This window comes from Anabrus simplex, chromosome 4 (genome assembly GCF_040414725.1).
Source record: "Anabrus simplex isolate iqAnaSimp1 chromosome 4, ASM4041472v1, whole genome shotgun sequence".
Lineage (NCBI taxonomy): Eukaryota > Metazoa > Arthropoda > Insecta > Orthoptera > Tettigoniidae > Anabrus > Anabrus simplex.
Genome location: NC_090268.1, coordinates 252,252,244 through 252,267,882, shown reverse-complemented (window position 1 = coordinate 252,267,882; position 15,639 = coordinate 252,252,244).

The following is a 15,639-nucleotide window of genomic DNA, read 5'->3' as shown; positions in this document are numbered from 1 at the left end:
TCAAGGAAATGTGGGTGAACGAGTATTTTTTGGACAGAGAGGAAGATGAAGAGTATGCACGAATATTCAACGATTTGCTTAGACAGCCTGATAAGTTTTTTAATACTTCAGAATGATAACAGACACTTTCTAGTATATACTGGACAAAATCACACCTAGAATAAGGAGGCAATCTAATTTCTGAAAGTGTGTATGATCTGAAGAGCTCCAAAACACTACACTGTCACTGCTTCGATGGTCAGAAATCAATTGAGATCACGCACGTTTGCAACTACAAAAATATTTTTGTTTCGAAGTCGGGTCGGATCAAGCTTGCGCAAGTGTGCACTTGCTTGTGGCGGGCAGTGTGAGAGGCGATGGACAAGTCACCACAGATTAAATGGCGCACATGGTAACTGAGGCTACAGTCAGTCTCTTACCAGTTGATGTTGTTCCATTTCAAGCCATTACTGACTGAAATATAAGTCCCGGAACTTATTACCATGTAGGCCTACAACCAACTTATGTTGTTCGCCTCCGCTGCGTAACGGTCACTGTTATTAGCTGCCGCCCTGGCGCACCGGGGTTCGATTCCTGGTACTGCCAGGAATTTAAGAATGGCAGGAAGGCTGTCATGCGGTTGAAATGATACATGCAGCTCACCTCTATAAGGGCTGTACCTGAAAAGAGCTGCACCACCTCGGCATGAGGACACGAGTTTACTTTACCAACTTGTGTTAATTCATAACATTCGTGTATTAGGCCTATATAAATTACCAATATTAATACAAATTCTTCAAATAGAAATCAAATATGCACAGGTTGGCACCCAAGGAGATTATATAAATTTCAGGCTCACTGCAGGAGGAAGAACGGTAGATTTTCTACTGATTTCTCTTCCCTTGCCTTCTACATCCTTCAAAACGATTATAGCTATGTCTAATAAATTTGGAAAGGAGATGAAGTACATCAATTTCTGACTCAATAACAACATTCAGTTAAACAAAAATTGAATACAAGTGAAGTATTTACCAGCGAGTGGTTCAGATAGCACAGGGATAGATTTCTGATTCCAAAACAGTAGGTTCGATCCTGTCTCAGACCATCGGTATTTGAAGGTGTTCCAATTCGCGAGGGTCATGACGGTAGATTTATTTACATATAAAACAACTCCTGAAAGACAACATGGGATTCTCGAAAATTGCAAGAGTAGTTAGTGGGGTGTAAAACCTACAACATAGTTTCGGAACCCTACTTCTGAATGTTACAAGAACATGAAATTTTTAGAAACAAAAATATTTCTCGACAACCATAAGAACCAGTGTGTCTAGTAACAAGGGTGTTACGTCGGTACAACGTCATCTGGTGATGCGACAGTGCTACTATCTTGATATACTAAATTGCCGTGCCTCGCACCCAACAGTTAGTACAACTCTGCTGTCGTTCGATTGTCGTCAGTGGGGTATTCATATATTCGGAAAAAATCAAATCAAATTTGTGAACATTTGGGTAATTTGTGGAGCAAAGAAGTGCAAGAAGGTTATCTCCCGTAAAATATCGTGATATATGGACAATATATGGCTTCAAAATGATCGAAAATGCGTTTAAAAGTATAGAGTGGCTTTTTAGAATTCCTAAAAGTCCATAGTCGAGAATCAAAAGGATTATCAGAAGCATCTAAAAAATTACAGTGAGAGCACATCTACTGCTCCAGTGCTGAAAACGACTTGGAACTCACGAACTTACTTATGAATAAATTTGTTCGGAAATACAAAATAAAATGTCAACAATAACGTCTCAGATCCATACTGACTAGATATTTTGAAGAGAATATGTCATTCCCGGCGGTTCCTAGACGAAAATGCATTTCGCGGTTTCAAGAAAGAATCTGAATGTCAGTAACTTCGTCACTATACATTGCAGGCGCGAACCGCACGCATAGTTTGTTTCATTTGAAACCATGTTGACACTCCTGTGAAGTCATCTGGCCTGGATAGTGCGCAATGGATACCATGTTAAAATGTCGGAGCGCACTGCGCGGTAAATTAGTACAGCTTGTTGTAAACAGCTCGGCTGAAAATCCACGTCGATTAGAAAATCGAACTGTGGAATACCGGATTCGCGAAATATCACAACTAGATCAGAATTTACGGAATTATGTTAAAATTTCAAAATGAGTTGCAAAATGCATAACAAATACCTCCAAAATTTTCGAAAATGACAACCTGACAATAGAGCAGCTCGTGGTGATTGCACAAAACCGCCCACGACTGCTGCAGAGGGAAAACAAGCTGAACGGGAATGAGTCAAATTCGGCTGCGTGGAGCCACAGTCGAACTGCGTGTTGGTTAGTGAAGCGAAGCGGACTATGCATGTTATGTGGTTATCATAGAGGGACGTGAAGATGAAATGTGATGTTCGCTTGCACGATAGTTTACCGGGCGAGTTGGTCGTGTGGTTAGGGGCCTGCGGCTGTGAGCTTGTATCCGGGAGATAGTGGGTTCGAACCCCACGGTTGGCAGCCCAGAAAATGGTTTTCCGTGGTTTCCCATTTTCACACCAAGCAAATGCTGGGGCTGTACATTAATTAAGGCCACGGTCGATTCCTTCCCAATCCTAGGCCTTTCCTATCCTTTCGTCGCCATAAGACCTATCTGTGTCGGTGCGACGTAAAACAAATAGCAAAAAAATAAAAACACCGTAGTTTTGTAAAGACTGCCAACGCCTGGGACATGGAAATAGCGCTTGATCGTGGCTAGTGATATACCAGTTGATCGCCATGAAACTGCTTCTGTCTGTTGTTTGTGGCATCTGTGTTGGTGGCCTTGGAACTGCTTCTGGCATTATATCTTTGCTCTAAAAGAATTAAACTAAAGATATAATAATGAAAATAAACTGCAGTAATTATACATTCAAGATAACCAGCAGTAGGGAAACGGTGATAAGGCCATCTGGGCCATGATACTCAATTACATGACTGTGCGATTGCATAGCCTTTTTGGCTCGCAAAGTTTTCAGACTAGAGAGCCCAGAACACGATATCTGCTTGAAGAAAAGGATAACTTTGACGTAGAATATGTCTTTCGTTTCGTTCGTGGCCGTGCTCAGCGCAGAATTTTGGAGTGTCACACGGTAGTTCAGCTTCACAATTTTGCAACTATAAATAATATCGACGTTGAGCCTGCAAAAGTAGCTATGTGAAATATTTCGTCTTAGAAATTTTACCGGTAAGGTTCAATATTGTCCGTTTAGTATCAGAGAATGAATTTGTGCTGCGGGTCAGTATTTCTCGCGCAACATTATCACATTGCGATTAATACACGGTTAGTAAGGTGAAGGATGAGAATATTCTCTGAATAATCTGCCACGTCATAGTAAAAGGTGAGGCGTGTTGAAATCGAGATTGTCGCGACGCAGTAAAATTATCATAGTTTGCGACTCCCAGTGCTATAATGCTTTCAGCGGTATCGTTACATTCATCTCGTAGAAGAATGGCGTATTAGCTCATGTTGGCCGCCATAACTTCTGTAACTTCGCGACTCGTCAGTTTAAATTTCGGAAACTGTGCTAAATTTGCAAAAGGTCTAAATATATTCGGTGGATTCAAATCCCATCGTCGGCAGCCTTGAGGATGGTTTTTCGAGGTCGCGTTGATGGCTAGAAAATGACTTCTAAACGACATATTATAGGAAGAGGAAAACAATATTAAACACCGTCCTAAAACAGAAACGACCGAGCTCGATAGCTGCAGTCGCTTAAGTGCGACCAGTATCCAGTATTCGGGAGATAGTAGGTTCGAACCCCACTATCGGCAGCCCTGAAGATGGTTTTCCGTGGTTTCCCATTTTCACACCAGGCAAGTGCTGGGGCTGTACATTAATTAAGGCCACGGACGCTTCCTTTCCACTCCTAGCCCTTTCCTGTCCCATCGTCGCCATAAGACCTATCTGTGTCGGTGCGACGTAAAACAACTAGAAAAAAAAAACAGAAACGTCCATTGTGGTTTAAGGAATTTTTGTGTGAAACGTGTTTAGAAGCAACACTTTTATTGGTGGCAATGTCACAAAACTGTCCTCTAAAATACACAAGTACTGTAATACAAAGAAACTGGAGAATTTGACCCTGAATGAGTAGACATATTTATCTTCGCTCTTCAGCTGTGTGCACGTGTTCGCTTCGATATGGCTTTTCTCTCTGACTAATGAAAGATAGTGTAAGCCGGTACTGGGCGGTTCTGAGGGCCGTACAGATTTCCTTGCCTGAAATGAATATTTCTGCCACCAGATACAAATGATCGTGAGAAACCTAAATCCAGATTTCCCTGGTGTTATATTTTGACTCGTTGACAGAAGACAGCGTAGAGTAAAATATGAAGGATTTTTACTTTTAATCATCACGTTATTTAGCCTAAATTAGTAAACTAGCATAGTGAACATGTCAACTAAAAATTTCAGGTTCCACGTCGTTTGAGGTTGTCCAAATAGAGACTGAAGTCCGCCAATTGGTGATCTGTTGTACAAGTTGCTTTTACGTCGATCCGACACAGATAGGTCTTATGGCGACGATGGGACAGGAAAGGTCTAGGAGTGGGAATGACGCGGCCGTGGCCTTAATTAAGGTACAGCCCCAGCATTTGCCTGGTTTAAAAATGGGAAACCACGGAAAACTATCTTCAGGGCTGCCGACAGTGGGGTTCGAACCCACTATCTCCCGAATAGTGGATACTGGCCGCACGTAAGTGACTGCAGCTATCAAGCTCTGAAATTGGTGATCCCTGGTTAAGGTCGCTGTCATTCTCCGCTTAACATTGCCCAAAATGGCACCATCATATCTTGAAAAGTCGGTATTGTATATTTATTACATAGTAACACTTCCTGAATTTAGAGGTCGCCTTAAAGACAAAGTACGCTTAATACCAACTGATATTGTGTAACGGAGAAGAAAAGGAAAAGTCTATTGAATGTTCAAGAAAATCAGCGAAGATGGTTTCTTAAAATATTAACGATTTCCAGGCATAATGTGCAATGTCAATAATCAAGGATTTTAGCAGGTCGAATTTCTTGCAGAATTGAACGAATTTTCGAGGTATCGCGCCCTTACTCACTATCAGCAAGCATAAGACTTCGATCCTTTTTAGGTTGTATGCTTTCTTGTAGAACGGAACCACTATGGGCTAGTAAATTCCCTTCTTCTCACCATCAACATCGTCAGGTTTTTTCGCGGAGGATTCAAAGCGGACAGTTAAATCGATAATACATCCTACATTGTTGTCTTAGTAGAAAATTAGATCGATCCTTCAAATGCTTCCATTCTCTGCCAAACCATGCTTCTCTTCATGAACGGTGACCCTTCTGATAGCCTACATGCCCAGAGACAGAAAAGTATGTTGATTTTGCTGTCACTAACTGTGTTTCTCCTATCTTTCTTCAAGATTTATTTTAATTTACGGGAATTTGTTTTACGATCGCATATTAACTCTCATTTTGTGTTTAAGCATACGTTTGTGTACCGACAGAGCAGCGTGCAATCGTGCATTGACCAAATCAAACCAAACACCGCGGCACAAGCTCTGAAGGGCCATGGCCACTGCTCAGCCCGAAGGTTTTCACATTATGAGGTGTCGTGTGGTCAGCACGACGATTCCTCTCGGCCGTTATTCTTGGCTTGTCCTTCACTAAAATCTGTTGTCTGTTGTTGACTCCTAAGCCTTCTAAGATGCTGTTAACGGTGTAACTATTGTGGAGGTAAATACTTTGAACGCAACAGTTAAAAACTGAATATCGTATTGCTTACAGTCCTCCAGTCTTGGAACATAAATGATAAAGGTATATCTGGCCTACATACATGGAGCTGTACTAACCCTCGCCATTGCCACTCTGATGCTGATGTACGTACTATCAGATATATCATGACTGAATGCCGCCTAAAAGCATTCTATGGCTCTTAGCAGGAGCTTAATGAGGCGACTCCAAAGGCAGTTACCTGACTGACAGAACTTGATATCCAGTTATAGGGCAGTTACTGGCTTACTTGTTACTTTGTTATCTGTACAGTAATATTTTGTATATTTGTCATGAACGAATTAAACGATAAGTAAAGAATTGTAATTTTCGTCTAATTTTGAATGTCTTAGAAATGTACAGCAGAATGGAGGTGTGGGTAATTCGAATAGAGTAACAAGAAAAGGAACCAGTTCTCACAAGTGTGAACCAAAAGGTGCTATGAGATGTGGTCCATGAACTCTTTCGTTGTGCTGATCTCTTCCAGACCCGCCGGGCTTGAGTGGCTCAGACGGCAGAGCGCTGGCCTTCTGCCCCAACCTGGCAGATTAGATTCTGGCTCAGTTCGGTGGTGTTTGAAGGTACTGAAATATGCCAGCCTCGTGTCGGTAGATTTACTGGCATGTAAAGTCCTGCGGGACAAAATTCCGGTACCTCGGCGCCTCCGAAAACCGTCAAAGTAGTTAGTTCTTCTTGACCAACCTCCTTTCATCAATTATTGTTTTCTTCCGAACTAGACAGTACGTATTTTTTTCTGCCAGTATTTCCTCGTCTATGTCTTTAGCAAATGCCTTCGAATTTCGAGATTCGGGTCCACTTTACATTTTGTTTTTCAGAACGAAGTATAGCATTACATACAGGATCACAACTTCTGAGGAATGAGGTCTTTGAGAATTCTAATAGAATGTAGAAGAAAGAAAGGAAGATAGAAGAACGACGAAATTACTTTGTCGACGATTGCCTCCAGTTATAGGAGCGGCTTGGACTATTATAGATAGAGACAATATCCCTCTTCCCCTGTGCAGAGCACTCTAAATAGAAGGTAAACTGTACAATATCGGCACTCCTCTCCACTAGTTAGGTGCACAAGTTCTTGATAATGCTGATAATTACGGTTGTTGCTGGCGGGATGTAGCTTTACAATGCACTATGTCTTCTGGTATGGGCTAGAATAAATTTGTTACTTCCATTGACCTTTCTCAGTCTCATCCTTGGCTTTGTCAATATGAAAGTGACCGAGGTATGAGCGATTCTGGTAATACCGTTCCTTATGCATCCAGTCCCTGTTATGAATGTTGTGAAAATGTTGCTCATAGGGTCAGTGTTGGTGAATGCATTTCAGTGGGCTTGGCAGACTGATATGTAATTGCAACTTCTGGCTTAGTGAGGAAAGCAACAGGACACTCCTCATTTCCCTAGTGTACCTCTGCAGTGACACCCAGGCTATCTATGACAGCTGTTGGTGGAGGTGTAGAGGAACAAACCAGCCTTCGGGCTGAATACCCAACATACATACATTTTAAGAAGAGCCAGACTGAGTGGCTCAGACGGTAGAGCGCGGGGGTTTCGATCACGGCTCAATCCGATGATATTTGAAGGCGCTGAATTACATCAGCCTCATGTTGGTAGATTTAATGACACATAAAAGAACTCCTGTTAAAAAATATATAAGGTGTTAAACGTAATCAACTCAGCATTAGTTCTCACATGTGCTTCAGTCAAACTTACCTGAATCCAATAGTCCATCAGAGTCAGTGGAAAGAGCACAATATTTATCTCTGAAATTCTCTGTGATCGCGACCACACCAGATATGAACCTCTGAGGACGCACTTCTATTTGCCTCTCAGGTCAGACTCAAATGTAATTTAACCGCGAAAGATTTTTAATGGGTTTCATGGACATCATACATTCCACACGAATGCACTTTTAGACTGGAAGGCATGGTAATGTGGAAGCGGGTTTCAAGCTAGGAATATACAGCTCAATGGAACAGAAGCTGGCAGAGCTCCAGCTTGTAGTAGCATAGTACGCGCGCCGTCCCAGGGATACAGCTGACGTTTCCCAGATATCTCCATCGACTGACTGGGCTAGTCATTCAAGCCGACATGCCATACCAGATCAGAAGCTCACTGCTTATACCGTTACCGACAGTAACTGTTGGACACGAGATGACCTGAATAACAATACTTTTAAAGTTCAATGGCCTTCAGAGACCATGGTTCTTTAGTCTGCCAAAACTTTGAATGAAATTTGTAAACTATCCGGAAAAGGAAACATGGTAACAGAATTATACCATTTAAAAACTTAATTTAAATGATTCCATTTATTGTATTTATTTATTTACTCGTGTCAGAATTAAACTTACTCATACAGTTAAAAATAAAGTAATAATTAAAATATTTACAAAAATTAACAGACAAAGGAAATTGACCAAATTTACTGTACATCTAGATGGTGTTTTTCCTAAACTGAGCCACACCTACGGTGTTGTCATCAGTAAGCATTAAATCTTGCTCTGAGCATGAAAATAGGCAGAGAAGACATTGATACATATGGCTCACTGTTTGTTCTTCACCACAGTCGCACTTGCTGTCCTCTGATGTGAAGCCCAATAACTTAAGTGAGGACTTAGCCCTGCCAACACCAGTTCTTAATCGGTTAAGGGACCTCCAAACACCCCAGTCTTCATTGTAGTCCATTCTTGTTGCTTAGATTTCCGCAAGGAAAGTCTTGCCTTATCTGGTGGTCCTTTCAAGGGCTTTGATGTCTGGAGGAAACTTTTCCTGGATTTCAGCCTAGATTGAGATTGTTGGTGACCAAACAGCGGGTGAGCTTCAATGTTCTCAACCTTCAGTCGTTCTTGATCAGCAGCGACTTCTCGACGAATACTTGGAGGTCTAACGCCAGCAAGACAGTATAGCTTCTCAACAGGGGTAGGTTTCAGGCATCCTGTGATTAATCTACAGGCTTCATTTAGGGCAGGGTCCACAGTCTTGGCGTGGGATGATCTATATCACACAGGGGATGCGTATTCTGCAGCAGAGTAACACAGAGCCAATGCAGTGGTTCCAAGAACTTGTGGCTTTGCACCCCAGTTTGTACCTCTCAGCTTCCTCAGGATGTTGTTTCTGGCACTGACTTTGTGTTTGATGTTGGATCAGTTTTTTTCTGAAAGTCAGGGAGCGGTCCAACGTTACCCCCAGGTATTTTGGGGTAAAAGAATGTTCCAAGGGGGTTCCATTCCAGGAGACATGTAATTTCCTTGATGGCTCTCTGTTCTTTAGGTGGAAAGCACAAAGCAGAAATTTTGATGGATTCGGCTTTAGGTGGTTAGCCTTGTAATATGTGACTAATTCCTTCAAAGCACTGTCAAGAGTGAGTTCTGCGTCTTCAAAAGTTGCACTCTGGCAGGCTAGTGCAAGGTCGTCTGCGTATATATCATTTCTCAAACATGGACCGTACGCCAAATGGAATTTTGTCATATCAAAAGTATTACGGGGCAATGATCTGAATCAAGTCCTGCTAATGGCTGCATAAACGTCGTGTACGTGAAATTATTTATAAGACCAATATCAAGTACGACAGGTTGCGCCCGGTGGTTGTATGAATAGTACATCAACCAATAATTTCTAACTACAGGGAGAAGTAATCTACATTTTGCCGCCAAATTTTGTAAACAGATGTCTCTGCCTATTACAACGTTAGGGGAGATTGCCATCATAGCCTTAAGGGGTTCATTAATAATTCTAAGGAATCATTGTTACAATTAGGTTATCATCTAAATTTCTCAAGTATATCTATTTCCATTCTAAAAATGAATGTAAAAGTATACTTTGTTGCATGGCCGCGTCTGCATGAGAGGAAGTATTTCATAAAATACCAATAAAAACATTAGAGCAATATCGGCTGTCATCATGTTAAACCTACCTATCAAATTTAAATGAAAAATACCTCAGCTGCCCGACAGAGGCCAGGCGCATTCTTTGTGAACCCACCGCCATCCCACCACCACGAGATCAAGACCATTTCTATTCAAATGTTAAAGGTCAATGCAACCTTCTTGCAAACCACTGCGAAGCCTCATTCTCACTAAACGAAACGACGAATCCTCCAGAAAACTCAGTAAACACTGAATGATAGGGAATACGTAATAAACACACAGCTCCCATCAAAACTTAATTTATTTCATCTAGAGAATTATACCATATTATCAAGAGTCTTACCACAGAAAACATCACTGGGACATGATCTCATTCCAAATCCTAAGAATCTTAACAAGAAATCTTACCTTGCTTCAATTTTAAACGTAGCGCTCCGAGTCCACCACTTTTCTATAGGCTAGAAATTGGAGGAAATTATAGTTTTCCATAAACCAGCAAACAACTCAACAACTCTTCAAGCTATAGACCCATCAGTGTTCTTCCAACATTGTCAAAATTGTTCGAGAAAATTATTCACCGGAGAATATCTAAATATGTTATTCATAATATCTTACCGGAATTCTAGTTCGGCTTTCGCACTAAGCACTCTGCCGTTCATCAACTTCTGAGAATCACTGAAGCTATTCCTACTGGTTACGAGCACAAGAAATACACGATCACCATATACCTAATCGACGTAGCCCATGCCTTCGATACTGTATGGCATGATGACTTGATTTTGAAATTATGCCGCACTGGTCTTCTTCACTACCTTACAGACAGATTACCGTCCGTATTGGCAGCACTTCTTGAACACCCATAAGAATTACAGCAGGAGTACCGCAGGGATCAATTATATCACCACGTTTCTTCAATATTTGCACTTCAGATATTCCTAATTACCACACTGTTGCACAGCAATGTACGCCAATGACACAGTGATCTTTACTTCTCACCATGATCAACAAGAGGCTGCGAACACGTTACAAACATATAAGATCAGTTGACGACTTGGTTCACGAAATGGCGTATCTCTCTTAATCCTACAAAGACAGAGGCAAAAATATTCACACTAAGGCCGTACTACAAAAGTATTCACTGGCTATTCCCGGCAACTCCTTTAAAATACCTCGGGGTAGTCCTAGACATGTTCATATTACAAGACTTACCATTCTGGCACACGCTCGTCTTTGCAAACTACGCCCCTTATTGAACAGGAAAACCTCAGTCGCTATGGACTACTCAGTTGTTGTTATATAAATCTGTCCTGCGCCCCATCATCACATATGCCTGCCCTGTATGGGAGCAGCTTCGAACATTCAACAAAAATGACACAGAACTTCCATATTAACGTTCCGGTCATAATTACCAGTGCTCCCTGATTTGTACGTAACCAGCAACTGCACAAAGAAACGGGTATGTCACCAATTCATCATTACATTCGATTGATTATGAAGAAATATTTCAACCGGTTAGATCAGGTTCCCAGCGCTGTGTATTTTAATATCAGCGCCAAATCCCGCCAGTTCGCACGCCTGAAAAGAAGATTACCTGATGACCTTTAATTTAGTGACTCAAGCGATGAAGATTCCGACTAATGCCAGTTAATTTGAACACCATGTGACAATCGTTAATGCTAAACAATGTATTTCCTCAGTGTTGGGTTATTTTACATTATCCACAATTTGTTTGAACCTCTTACTGAAAGTGGTAATGCGAAGACGCTTCTGGTCAACCTCGACGTGTTTTTAGGTGTTCTTTCTTTTCTCTTGGTGTGTTCCTTTCATTTTGTTTATATTATTTGAGCGAATTTTATTACTATTAACGTTTAATTATGATATGAATAGCATACTGCTGATCGATCGTAGATATTTATTTCTTAAGTGCAAGTGAGAAGAATCTGGCGGGAATTTTTAAGTTTATGCAGCAGTAAATGGAATTTTGAGTTGGCAACAATACATAGGATTGGCGTCAGAAAGGGCACACAGGTACAAAACAGTGCCAGATCCACATCAGTTGCCGACCCCAAGAAACTGAAAAAATGTCAAGAAGAAGTCCTTTAAATTCTTTGCACTGTTGCCTATATAAATAGAAAAGGAAACACTGGAAAAGATATTGCATAAAACATTGAGCAAGGTGAGTGAAGAAACTCGTGGACAATTGCTTCTGGTGCCAAATATTGCAAAATCGAATCACAACAGACAGTGGCATCCAAACTTACTTTTTGTTAGAGTACAGTCAGAAATAATGTTTCACTTCTGCATCTCCCGAAGGAAATTGTTATTGTAGCAGAATAAGATCATGATTATTTTCGGATCGAAAATAATATTAATGAAACAATAAATGTTATAAGTGAGCTATTCTTAGGTAGATATTCCATGGACGATGGGTTCCGTCTAGCATTAGATACTGTACGCAGGTGTAGGCCTAGCGGAGGAAGGTGTACAAGACAACACTACACGCCACTTCCAGAGCTAAAGAAATTAAAGTTCCGTGGGAGTTTAACCACGAATCAACAATGGCTTGACGACCGTGTGGATATACTCATTCACTCCTAACAAAAAGCAAACTTGCAGTTTTTTATTCATTTTTTATCGTGATCATAGCTACAGGACCTCGCCTCCGGTTTAACGTGGAATCCGAACTATACTGACGTGGCATTTCATTTCAAAATCACCATATATATTGGCCGAGTTTTGAGCCACGGCTGCCTTGGTGAGAGACTAATGGCTCTATCACTTGGCTTTGTACTTCGAGAGTGTGTATCAATCGAAGCCAGCCAACAGGATGGAAATGTAATATGCTGACATATGGAATAATGTGACAGAAATTGAGAATCAAGATACGAATTGCATTAGTTCGTTGAAATAAATATTAATTAAATAACGTAATTTTAAATTTGCATTGTAGAAGTATCAATACCGATATCTCGGTTGAATGATCAGCTTTGCAACTTTCATTTCAGAAGGCTACTAGTTCAATCCTCGGCCCGGCTGGAGATTTTAACCGCGTTTGGTTATTTCTTCTAGCTCAGCGGCTGGATATCCGTGTACGTCTAATATATACACTGACTGAGCAAATGTCATGGGATAGCGGAGCACGGATGCGCAGGTGTGTTGTCAGCGCACCACACGCCCCCTGTGCCAGCGGCAGTTGTATAGGAGACCTTGTGAGCAGTGGCTGTGCATGTTACAGGTGTAATATGGAACGTCGTTGTGCGATGACACCGTTCGAACGGGGCATGGTGGTCGGTGCCCGACGGATGGGAAGTGCGATTCGGGAGTGGTGCGGGAATTCGGCTGCACACGATCAACCACGTCCAGGGTGTATCATGAATGGTTGAATGCGGGTGTCACCGTCCACAACAGACGAACAACCGGCCGTCCAGCCACCCTCGATGACCGTGACCGGCGACATCTGAGACGGATTGTCAATAGTGACAGACGGGCAACCGTGCAACAAATCACGGCTCAATTCAACACAGGCCGTGCTAGACACGTCTCCCTGTGGACAATCCGTAGGAACATGGGTTCTATTAGGTATGGGAGCCGGCAACGCACACGGGTGCCACTGTTAACCCAACGTCTTCGGGCACAACGACGCACATTTGTCGCCAGTCACCAAGGATGGACACTGGAACAATGGCGTTACGTAATATGGTCGGACAAATCACGATTTCAACTGCACCATGCTGATGGGAGGCACAGTGTATGGCGCAGACCACATGAAGCGATGGATCCCGCCTGCCTCGAAGATGTGGTCCAGGGCGCTGGCGTCTCTGTTATGGTCTGGGGTGCATATTCCTGGTATGAATGCGCCCCCTAGTTCTTCTGAAAGAGACATTGAATGGTACGCGGTATGTTGAGCTGCTCGGAGATCATCTCTACCCATTTTTGGCTTTCCAGCCCAGTCGGTTCTGCGGTCTTTCAAGATGATAACGCGCCGCCACATCGCTCCCACGTCGGCCGGGAATGGTTCCAGGATCATGCAGCGGAGGTCCAACGACTGCCATGACCACCCAGGAGCCCCTATATGAACCCTATCGAGCATATCTGGGATGTCCTGGAACGCAGGCTCCGTGCTATGGATCCTGCACCCATGAACAGATCAGCATTGGCGGCCACTCTGCAAACGATTTGGTGTCAGCTGCGTCCAGAGGACTACCTGGGACTTGTCGACTCACTTCTACAGCGTCTCACTGCAGTTCGCAGGGCCAGAGGAGGCCCCACACGCTATTATTTAACTATCCCAAGACATTTACTAAGTCAGTGTACATCTTCATGTAGGTATACACAACACCTCGCTCTGTAAAACATGCAAGAGTTCAGTACTATTCCTCCGCATAAGGTTGGTCTCAGTGAAGGCATACTGCCCGTAAAACTGAGTTAAATCCATACGTAGTGTCGACTCCATATAATAGGCAAAAGCGTATTAATAAGAAGTCATCAAGAATTCTTGAGATAAATACTAAAAGAGAACATAATGTTTAATTTTTAGTTTATAGAGACTTCCAATGAATGTTCAGAAGAACGTTGGATATAAAACGTGTAACAATATTGACCTCTAACTCCTGATAAATTTCAGTATTTGAGGCAATATCTCAGACTGTGTTGTAGTGGAGCTGTGAATTAGAGAATAGAACTTCGTATAGCGATACTGGGTCCAACTTCTCCGTATTTCATAGTGAGACGTAGTTGTGTGTGATGGAGGTGAAGTGGCCAAGCGGTCATCAAACGGTCAGCCGAGCAGGAAGGTCTTCATGCTTGAAGTAATCTCAACAACCAGCCTTTGGGGTTAAATTGTGTGAACTTTAGTGGCAGTGAGAACAAGACTTCGTGACAAACAGTTCAAGAAAGTAATGGTGGAGAATACGATTCAGAGAGGTGGAGCTGACGAATGCGGTGAGCTGTGAGCGTGCTACGTACGAGAACTACAATGCAGAGTATTACAAGCTTCATATCAGAACTTCCAATGAATGGTAACCTACCTTGTGGTAATTTTTACAGTCACTCTAGGAATACATCACACGTTCAAGAGAATATTTCCATATTACAGGTCCCAATAGTTCATAGTATCCACACTACTCCTATGGATTCCAATATCCCGAGTTCAAACACTAGAGGTAGTTGCGGTTTTTGAGGGTAGGAAAGTCCATTCGATATTCCATTCATAAGACGTCGACATGAAAAAGGTCTCTGGTGACTCAGGCGGAGTTTATGTGACAAAAATTAAAACTCAGCGATTCGTCACTCAATAAATTTCCAGTCTCTCTGCCACCTAGTGGAATAAAATGGATATTCATAATTTACGTTCAGGTAGCCACCTAAATGGCCACCTAGTAGTTGAGTCCATGGAGTATAATTATTATTAGCATAGTCCCAAACACATGTGTTTGGTGGGACAACAGTCCGTTCTCCGTTCGGATCATAATTAAAAACACCTGAAAGACCCCAGCTGCCAGGATTTTTTTAATTTCGGTTGTTTTCCTGTTACAGCGTTTCTGCAACAACTCTTTCGGATAGCGAAGATGGCAAGCGTTTTTCAACAAGTGTTTTCTCTAAAATAACCTCAAAAACGTAGAGATGGCATGCACTGCTACATCAACTAGTGACGGAGGAAGTTGCAAGTTCAAGAGGTAGGTTAAAACTGTTTATGTTGTAGTGTACATGTTCTAGCCAATCCTAACACATATTAATATTTAAAAAATGAAATGGTGTATGGCTTTTAGTTCCAGGAGTGTCCGAGGACATGTTCGGCTCGCCAGGTGCAGGTCTTTTGATTTGACGCAAGTAGGCGGCCTCGCGTCGTGATGAGGATGAAATGATGATGATAATAATAATAATAATAATAATAATAATAATAATAATAATAATAATAATAATAATGGCGTATGGCCTCCGAAGAGGCCTGGTGCGGGTCTTTTTCTCCTAGACGGCCTATTAGGCGACCTGCATGTCTG